Here is a 10,028-nt window from a genome sequence, read left to right as displayed (position 1 = left end):
AAAGCACGCACCCAAATTTTGACTTTTTTTTCTTTTTTTTTTAAAGTCCCAATGATCATCATCACACACACATCTGGGTGTGGTGAAATTTGTCCTCTGCATTTAACCCATTCCCCTGTGATTTTCATCCATCCCGTGGGGGAGAGGGGAGCAGTGAGCAGCAGCGGTGCCGCGCTCGAGAATCATTTGGTCATCTAACCCCCCAATTTCAACCCTTGATGCTGAGTGCCAAGCAGGGAGGAAATGGGTCCCATTTTTATAGTCTTTGGTATGACCCGGCTGGGATTTGAACCCACAACTTTCCAGTCTCAGGGGGGACACTTTACCACTAGGCCACTGAGCTGCTTTGGTTTTACTAAATAATACTACATATGAGCCCCAAAACATCGAACAAAAAGTATCAAACATTAGCAAATATGACTAGGCTATGACTAGACATGACAAAAAGAAGACGTGACATGGAAAATGAACCAAAAGCACTAAAGAAAGCAGGGACGTAAGTACAGATGAACTAGACAATGAGGAACACCTGCACAAGATAAGAAGGGTAGGCTAGAGCTGATTGGGTAACACATGAGAACGGGCAAACAAGCACCGGTGCACACAATAACTTGATGAGACAGACATTGTGGACACAAGAAAAAACAAAGTCCAAATCAAAAAACATTTTGATGAGATCACAAGCAAAAAGAAGAAAAAAATACAGTACTTGGAATTTTTAGTCAAAAATTGTCTCATTAGGTATATAGTCACCACTGTGTTGAAATTTCCAACACATAGTGTTTCTTGATGACCGAAGTTAATTATAACTTGCCCATCTTCCATATTACCAGACTAGACTAAGATCATGCATAGTGAAGTACACAATATTAAAGATTTTTAAACCCTCCACAATACTTTTCCGCTACATAAACATTTCCGATTCCCTTAATAACCATTCCCACACTGTTCTGTGCATTACCTATACAGTAAATAAAAGAACAAACACGTGATAGTGTGACCTGACTCCTTAAGAATTCTGCACCGGTTGATGCTTCTTCCCTTACACGTGACCGTATGCCGCCTCCTGCTTTTTTTAAAAACTTTTTTCCTGTCACGCACACGCACGCACACCAGCATATGCGGGAATCAAACTCATGGCACCTGCACACAAGACAAACGAGTGCACCACTACACTATAAGCGACCCCTGCTGCCTCCTGCCCTTGAACTCAGCACGTCCGCAGTGATGCACATCGCTCAGGCACGCCCCGCGCTATCAGCGCTCACGCCTCTGTCCCGACTCCTGGACGGCAGTGCTTTTTTCCTACGTATGTGGAAGCCAGATGCGCACCCAGCGCTTGTCCTCAGTGTGGAGCACATTGCTCACAGACCCCACGCTATCAGTGCTCATGGCCGCTGTCCCGACCCCTGGACGGCAGCCCTTTATTTCCAGCCAAATGCGCACCCCGCATTTGTCCTCAGTGACACACATTGCTCGCAGGCTCACCCCACGCTATTAGTGCTCATTTTCGCTGTCCCGACTCTTTCTGCACGACGGTGCATTTTTATTTTGTGTGCAGCTCTGTCACGTCTCCACTTTCGCCCTGCTGGCGGCTGACGTCTCCTCCGCACTAGACCTCAGGGGCGCGCGTCGCCAGTACAGAACTGTGCGTGCTAATTGGCGCTGATCGCCACCACGCCACCTGTTCCGTGTTACCCGCTGATTAGGGCATTTATATAGTGCCGTTCGTCGCCGGTCAGTCCTCGCCATTTCGACCTCGCTGTTTGGTCCTCGACGTTTCGTCTGTTTTAACAGACACACGCCTGCCACCTGATTCCCGTTTGCCTGGACCTCTGTGTAGCAGTACGCCTAGCTGGTTGTCCTACCTGATTCCCGTTTGTCTGATCCGCTGTGTAACAAGATGCCACCACGACACAACCGGCTCGTCAGTTGCCTATTGCACCCGCTCTGCTGCAGTTCTAGCTTCCCGTTTCCCCTTTTCCTCTCTTTGCATTCCCTAAATAAACAGTCCGTGTTGTTCTTCCTCATTCGTGACGGACTCCCTGTTGCGCTTGTCTGCAGTGATGCACATTGCTCAGAGGCACGCCCGCGCTATCAGCGTAATATTTAAATGCCGTTCTCCCGTCACTTTTAAACCTGTGAAGTAGCGCAACCGCGAAAGATGAAGCGCGAAGTGGTGAGGGATCACTGTATCGATTACATCGATTGATAACTTGTAAAAATTATGTCGTGTCGCTATATGGCCAGCATCGATGTAAATCCAGTTCTCATCGATGAAGCTGGATCGTGGGGCAGACACATTGATTAAATTCATGTACACCCCTAGACATGACCCATCCAAACAACAATTATTGTATATGTATTTTAATGGAGCCAATAACGTTTTGTTTTATAAAATGCAAATGTATTGCCTCTCAATCATAGACATCACAGTTATAATTCATCATCATTTGATCACGCCTCCGTGAGTCCTCACCTTATTGTGGTGGAGGGGTTTGCGTGCCCCTATGATCCTAGGAGCCATGTTGTTTGGGGCTTCATGCCCCTGGTAGGGTCACCAATGGCAAACGGGTCCTAGGTGAGGGGCCAGACAAAGCACGGCTCACACGAGCCCCCTTATGACGAATAAAATATATAGATCTTGTTTTCCCTCGCCCGGATGCGGGTCACCGGGGCCCCCCTCTGGAGCCAGGCCTGGAGGCGGGGCTCAAAGGCGAGCGTCTGGTGGCCGGGCCTTCGCCCATGTGGCCCGGCCGGGCACAGCCCGAAAAGGAAACGTGGGTCCCCCTTCCCATGGGCTCACCACCTGTGGGAGGGGCCAAAGGGGTCGGGTGCAGTGCGAGCTGGGCGGCGGCCAAAGGCAGGGACCTTGGCGGTCTGATCCCCGACTGCAGAAGCTGGCTCTTGGGACATGGAATGTCACCTCTCTGCTGGAAAGGAGCCCGAGCTGGTGTGCGAGGCAGAAAGGTTCCGACTAGATATAGTCGGACTTGCCTCCACGCACAGTTTGGGTTCCGGTACAAGCCCTCTCGAGAGGGGCTGGACTCTTTTCCACTCTGGAGTTGCCCATGGTGAGAGGCGTCGAGCAGGTGTGGGTATACTTATTGCCTCCCGGCTGGGGGCCTGCACATTGGGGTTCACCCCGGTGAACGAGAGGGTAGCCCCCGCCTTCGGGTGGGGGGACGGGTCCTGACTGTCGTTTGTGTCTATGCACCAAACGGCAGCTCAGAGTACCCACCCTTCTTGGAGTCCCTGGAGGAAGTGCTGGAGAGCGCTCCTTCTGGGGACTCCATCGTTCTACTGGGTGACTTCAATGCTCACGTGGGCAATGACAGTGAGACCTGGAAGGGCGTGATTGGGAGGAACGGCCCCCCCGATCTGAACCCGAGCGGTGTTCTATTGTTGGACTTCTGTGCTCGACACGGATTTTCTATAATGAACACCATGTTCAAACATAAGGGTGTCCATGTGTGCACTTGGCACCAGGACACCCTAGGCCGCAGTTCGTTGATTGACTTTGTAGTCGTGTCATCGGATTTGCGGCCGCATGTTTTGGACACTCGGGCGAAGAGAGGCGCGGAGCCGTCAAGTTGAAGAAGGAGTCCTATCGGGCCGTTTTGGCCTGCGGGACTCCGGAGGCAGCTGACAGGTACCGGGTGGCCAAGCGGAACGCGGCTTCGGCGGTTGCTGAGGCAAAAACCCAGGCGTGGGAGGAGTTTGGCGAGGCCATGGAGAATGACTTCCGGACGGCTTCAAGGAAATTCTGGTCCACCATCCGGCATCTCAGGAGGGGGAAGCAGTGCAAGGTCAACACTGTTTACAGTGGAGGTGGCGTGCTGCTGACCTCGACTCGGGACGTCGTGTGTTGGTGGGGAGAATACTTCGAAGACCTCCTCAATTCCACCTACACGCCTTCCATTGCGACCCGGGGGTGGATGAGATCCGCCCGGATTTCTTAAGGGCTCTGGATGTTGTGGGGCTGTCATGGCTGACACGTCTCTACAACATCGCGTGGACATCGGGGACAGTGCCTCTGGATTGGCAGATTGGGGTGGTGGTTCCCCTCTTTAAGAAGGGGGACCGGAGGGTGTGTTCCAATTACAGGGGAATTACACTCCTCAGCCTCCCTGGTAAGGTCTATTCAGGGGTGTTGGAGAGAAGGGTCCGTCAGGAGGTCGAACCTCGGATTCAGGAGGAACAGTGTGGCTTTCGTCCTAGCCGTGGAACAGTGGACCAGCTCTTCACCCTCAGCAGGATCCTCGAGGGTGCATGGGAGTTCGCCCAACCAGTCCACATGTGTTTTGTGGACTTGGAGAAGGCATTCGACCGTGTCCCTCGGGAGGTTCTGTGGGGGGTGCTTCGGGAGTACGGGGTACCGAGCCAGTTGATAAGGGCGGTTCGGTCCCTGTATCACCGATGGCAGAGTTTGGTCCGCGTTTCCGGCAGTAAGTCGGCTTCGTTCCCAGTGAGGGTTGAATTCCGCCAAGGTTGCTCTTTGTCACCGATTCTGTTCATACTTTTTATGGACAGAATTTCTAGGCGCAGCCAAGGCGTTGAGGGTGTCTTCTCCGGATCGGGGATGAGATCCTGCCCCAAGTGGAGGAGTTTAAGTATCTTGGGGTCTTGTTCACGAGTGACGGGAGGATGGAGCGCGAGATCGACAGGCGGATCGGTGCAGCGTCGGCAGTAATGCGGACTCTGTACCGGTCCGTCGTGGTAAAGAGAGAGCTGAGCCAAAAGGCAAAGCTCTCAATTTACCGGTCGATTTACTCTCCTACGCTCACCTATGGTCACGAGCTATGGGTCGTGACCGAAAGAATGAGATCCCCGATACAAGCGGCCGAAATGAGTTTTCTCCGCAGGATGTCCGGGCTCTCCCTTAGAGATAGGGTGAGAAGTTCGGTCATCCGGGAGGGACTCGGAGTAGAGTCGCTACTCCTCCACGTTGAGAGGAGCCAGATGAGGTGGCTCGGGCATCTCATCAGGATGCCTCCTGGACGCCTCCCTGGGGAGGTTTTCCGGGCATGTCCCACCGGTAGGAGACCCCGGGGACGACCCAGGACGCGCTCGAGAGACTATGTCTCTCAGCTGGCCTGGGAATGCTTTGGGATCCCCCGGGATGAGCTAGATGAAGTGGCTGGGGAGAGGGAAGTCTGGGAGTGCGTCCTGAAGCTGCTGCCCCCGCGACCCGACCCCGGATAAGCGGAAGAAGATGGATGGATGGATCATTTGATCAGCTCTGGATAACAGACACACTCAAGGTTAGATGTACGTAATTTAGGTGAAAACAAGTGAGCAACTCTATGAATATATATTACCTTACGCTGTCATGATAATGGTATTGCTATTTAATTATTCAGTGCCCTATCTCCATAAATCATTCTAACCACATTAGCAATAGAGCATGTTCTACTCACGTCAGGGTGGAATGAAATGTGCATGTGATTAACCTTGGCCACAGCTTTTTTATTGTCTCTGTATCTATGTTAATTGTGTGTGTGCAAGGGAAATAAGATACTGTAATGCAAATGCTGACAGAGGCATTAACCTGTGAATGTCGACAGTGTGTTTCCTACCTTAAACGATGGGCCTGGGCACATAGTCATGAATATCAGTGCTTAGATGACACCCTGTATAGATTGCCGATGAGAGCAATTGACCTTTGTAGAGAACCTGTGAACCAATGGCAAAAGGCTGTTATGGTAGTAAGTGCGCCTCATTTTGTTAAGTGTTTCTATGGAAAATGTAGAGTGCTACGGGCACTCCTGTGTTCTCCTTGAGAAACTGCAATATCATGTCTGGTGGCTTCAGTCTGCTTCATTTATTATGAAAGCTGTAAGATATAGTCTGATGTGATCAGATATGCTGTGACCTCAACAGGATCATTTCCTCTAGAAACAACAATACGTCATGTTTGCCATTTACACAGTGAGCCCCAATTTCAAAATCACACACAAGTATGACAACGTCAGCACCAACATATGCTATATGCATAACATATTGTTAGAAAATGGAAGTGGACTTTTTTCTCTTGGGAAGCCTTTGTACTACTCAATAACAGCCCACATTGCCTCTTCCTCGGGACAATAAAAGTCCCGAGGAGGAGGCATCTTTTTGATGTGTTTTCTTTTGTGCATGGGCATTTGGACATTGCAAAATTATACTTGAGTGAAAGTAAACAGAAGTAAAGTGACGTTTGTAAAACGTGCATTATTGTAAAAATCCTGACATTTCAAAAGAAATTGTAATATATGTAAAATAAAAATGAATAATATAGACACAGTGACCTCCAAGGAAACTTGTGATCTCAGGGTCCTTTGATGCAATCAATGCGTTTGATGCATTTACAATTTTCCATGATGTGTAGTAGAATGTTGTCTGCTGGGAAAACAGATGAGAAATGTTCCTGCACAGAAGAGGCAGAGACTGGCACTGTTTTTGGATTTTCAGGATTTTATTTGTGTATGTTTTGTCATGTACTCTCCTTGGTGTGTTTGATTGATGGAACGAGGAACAGGTATCGCTCAGTATCGGCCTGATTGCAAACACGCGATTGGTTAAGGCAGTGCTTCTCAATTATTTTCTGTTACGCCCCCCCCTAGCAAGAAGAAAACTATTCGCGCCCCCCCTCCCCACCGTGACTATCCTAACTTGTCTTGTAAGTCGCAAAATGTTGCACTGTCGCAAACGTGACAGAAGTAACAATGAGAGCGCCACTGCCCCCTGCTGTAGTAAACGCGCAATTACACTTTATTCTAGTACTGCCAAAAAAAAAGCCTGTTCCCCAGGGTCACACGCGCCCCCCCAGGAATAGCACCGCGCCCCCCAAGGGGGGCGCGCCCCACTATTTGAGAAGCACTGGGTTAAGGAGTGGGTCCCTGGCCTACTTAAACAGCTCACCGCCAACACTCTGCTTCCTCTCCAGCATTTCCTCTACCAGAAAATTTGGTCCTCTGATTGATTTGTTTGTATCGACCATTCTTCTGAGCAAACCAATATTTGGTACTACTTGTAGAGTTTGTTGAGACAGCTCAAGAAGTTCAACCTGCCGCGAGAGCTTCTGAAGACCTTCTACACTGCCATGATCCAGTCTGTCCTCTGCACCTCCATCACTGTCTGGTTTGGATCGGCCTCCAAACAAGACAAGCACAGACTGCAACGGACAATTAGGACTGCAGAAAAGATCATTGGAATCAACCTCCCATCTATCCAAGACTTGTACCTGACCCTTCTCACCCAGGTTGCAGTCTGTTTGAACTACTCTCCTCCGGACGGCGTTACAGAGCTCGGTACGCCAAAACCAGCAGACACAGAGACAGCTTCTTCCCCCAGGCTGTTGCTCTGATGAGCTCACACCACTCTTAGAGTCTCAGTTATTACTGTGCAATAACATCCTGCTCTCCACACCTTTTTTGAATGTGTCTACACTGTTTGTACTATGTGTCCTCTCTGCATCCATTGCAGCCTGGTCATCCTGGAAGAGGGACCTTCCCATCTGTGGTCCCTTCTCAAGGTTTCTCATTTCCCCTCGCTGGAGTTTTGAGTTTCAACTTGCCCTTTTGGGAGTTTAAGATCAGGAGATGTTTGAGAATATTTGCCATTTTTCACATGTCCTGAGTGTTGTTAGTCACCTAAATGTTGAACAGAGGGTGTGATTTATCGAAGTCAAATTCCTTGTTTGGCACACTCAAACATGGCGAATAAAAACTCTTGAATCTTGTTGCATTTTTCCAGAAGTTCAAGCACAATTCATATAAATACTGTAAATACTGGTCAATGTCTGTACAGTTCAGGGTTCTCACTTAGCAAACGCGTAGCAACTAAAAGTGTGCGTAACCACAAAACCTGAAAACAAACCAAAAAAACGAGACCACCCCATCTTAATTAACGCTTTAAGTGCCAAGTGTTTTCAGAAATAGACGACCCAAAGAATCTACAAATTTAATCTTTCACGTGGCACCACTCATGTTTACATAGCCATAGCTAACAATATTCTGTAGGCCTTGAAAAATGAGTGAAAATGCTCAAAATTGGCTGGGATTTTGGGGGTTGTCTTTTCCAAAAACACTTGGTATTTAAAAAGTTAATGTCGATGACGATTATTCTCGTCGCTGGCATACAAAGTTAACTATATATGGTCAATGTGAAGCAGTAAGATTGTAATTAATTTTATTTTCAATATTATTCTTTTTAATCTTGGCAATATTGGTCCTCCATCAGTCTTTAAGTGCACCCGTGGGAAACCCACATTGAGGTCTTTCTGGGGAAAGGGATTAATAATGTAAAATTTGGTCAACATCTGCTTTTCCCATTTTTGCGTCTGGTCTTGTATATCCCAAAATCATTCCTCTCTCTACCTTTAATGCATGGCGCCATGTTGGAACAGGTGATGTTAACTGGGCCATCCCTTTCACCCAACACCTGCTAGCCAGATTGCTTACCTATGGATGGAATCTTTTTTCACTAGGTGACTTTGATAAGCCGCCATATGAGTCCACTGCCCGCCAGACATGCTGTTGAGCAAACTCGTTTCTGCTGCTGCCGCCGTAGCACCTCCTTCATCATTCGGCTTGTACCCAAAATCCACGCCCGGGGAGTAGACAACACTAATTTCTAACAAATCAGAGTTATTCACCCAGTTTTACTGTGGGAATTTGGACAAAAACGTTTGTCAATCTGTTTGTCAATCAAGTTGCCTTCCAGCTAGGCATGGCTCCTGCCGCCATGGCAACTGCTTTCTTGTTAGGCTTGCGAACCCAAAAGTCCGGGCAGTAGACAACATCCGCTTCTAACGAATCGAAACAATTATTTATGTACGTACATATATTCTGGCCACACCCTGGCCAGAATAAAGGAAGATATGGCAGCTCTCTGTGATTTTTCTGGCCAGGGATGTTTAATGAGATAACAAGTGGGTATATAAACAACACACAAAGACTGTACATGCATTAGTTATTTGTTCCAAGTTTATCTAAAGACTGAAAACTTAATGAACTAAACCATTTTTTTGGCTCTTCTTCCCCATTCAACTAAGTCATGATGAATTATTATATGAGAACTTGCCTTTGTTATTTGCATGTATTTACTCATGATTATGCCTAGTTATTACAAAATATGCCATTGTCAGGTTTATATATGTTAGTTTAGTTAGTTAGTTTATTGTTTAGCACATATTATTATATCAATAACTGTGCAAGGAGGGAGACGAAGCCTAGGGCTTGTAAAGAGCTCCACTCCTTCTAACCCCCAATTCCAACCCTTAATGCTGAGTGCCAAGCAGGGAGGCAATGGGTCCCATTTTTACAGTCTTTGGTATGACCCGGCCGGGGTTTGAACCCACAACCTTCCAGTCTCAGGGCGGACACTCTAACCACTAGGCCTCTGAGCCTAGTTTCATAGCATCATAGTCATAGTTTCCTTTGGAGTGCCATTGAAATCCAAATATGTGTGGATGTCTCATATTATAGATAGTGTAGACTGCACAACAAACTAGTGAAACTAGATGAAGAACTGGTATTCAAAACAGAGACTAATAAAAACTGTTTAAATATTTCAAAAAATATGAATGGTAATAAAAATTGCTAGCAATATCGCTATTTTCTAAAAGCGAAAACAATTTGTAATTTTAGCATTGACATGAATTTGATGCACAATTTGTCTTTGCGGGCCACATAAAATGATGTGGCGGGCCATATCTGGCCCCTGGGCCTTGAGTTTGATACTTGTGATCTAGAGAGTCCAGTGAGACGTGTTGCAGCAGTCTGACAAGACAATTAGCTTACAGGACACTGAAGCTTGAACAAGACACAGACAAATATATTTCAGATTTCTGCAGAGGTATGTGGATGTTTTGCAGTACTCGTGAGTTAAAGGAAAAGTCCTGATTATTGTAACCCCAATGCCCTTAAATGTTTAGAGGATTACTATACATACACAATAACGTCAACTTATTTGAGTTGTATTGAAAAGGCAAGTAATTAAGAAACCCTTGACATTAAAGATTTTTGTTGATATATGAAGTTGGG

The sequence above is a fragment of the Syngnathus typhle genome, linkage group LG6, assembly GCF_033458585.1.
Source record: "Syngnathus typhle isolate RoL2023-S1 ecotype Sweden linkage group LG6, RoL_Styp_1.0, whole genome shotgun sequence".
Classification (NCBI taxonomy): domain Eukaryota; kingdom Metazoa; phylum Chordata; class Actinopteri; order Syngnathiformes; family Syngnathidae; genus Syngnathus; species Syngnathus typhle.
Note: the sequence above shows the minus strand (reverse complement) of the source record.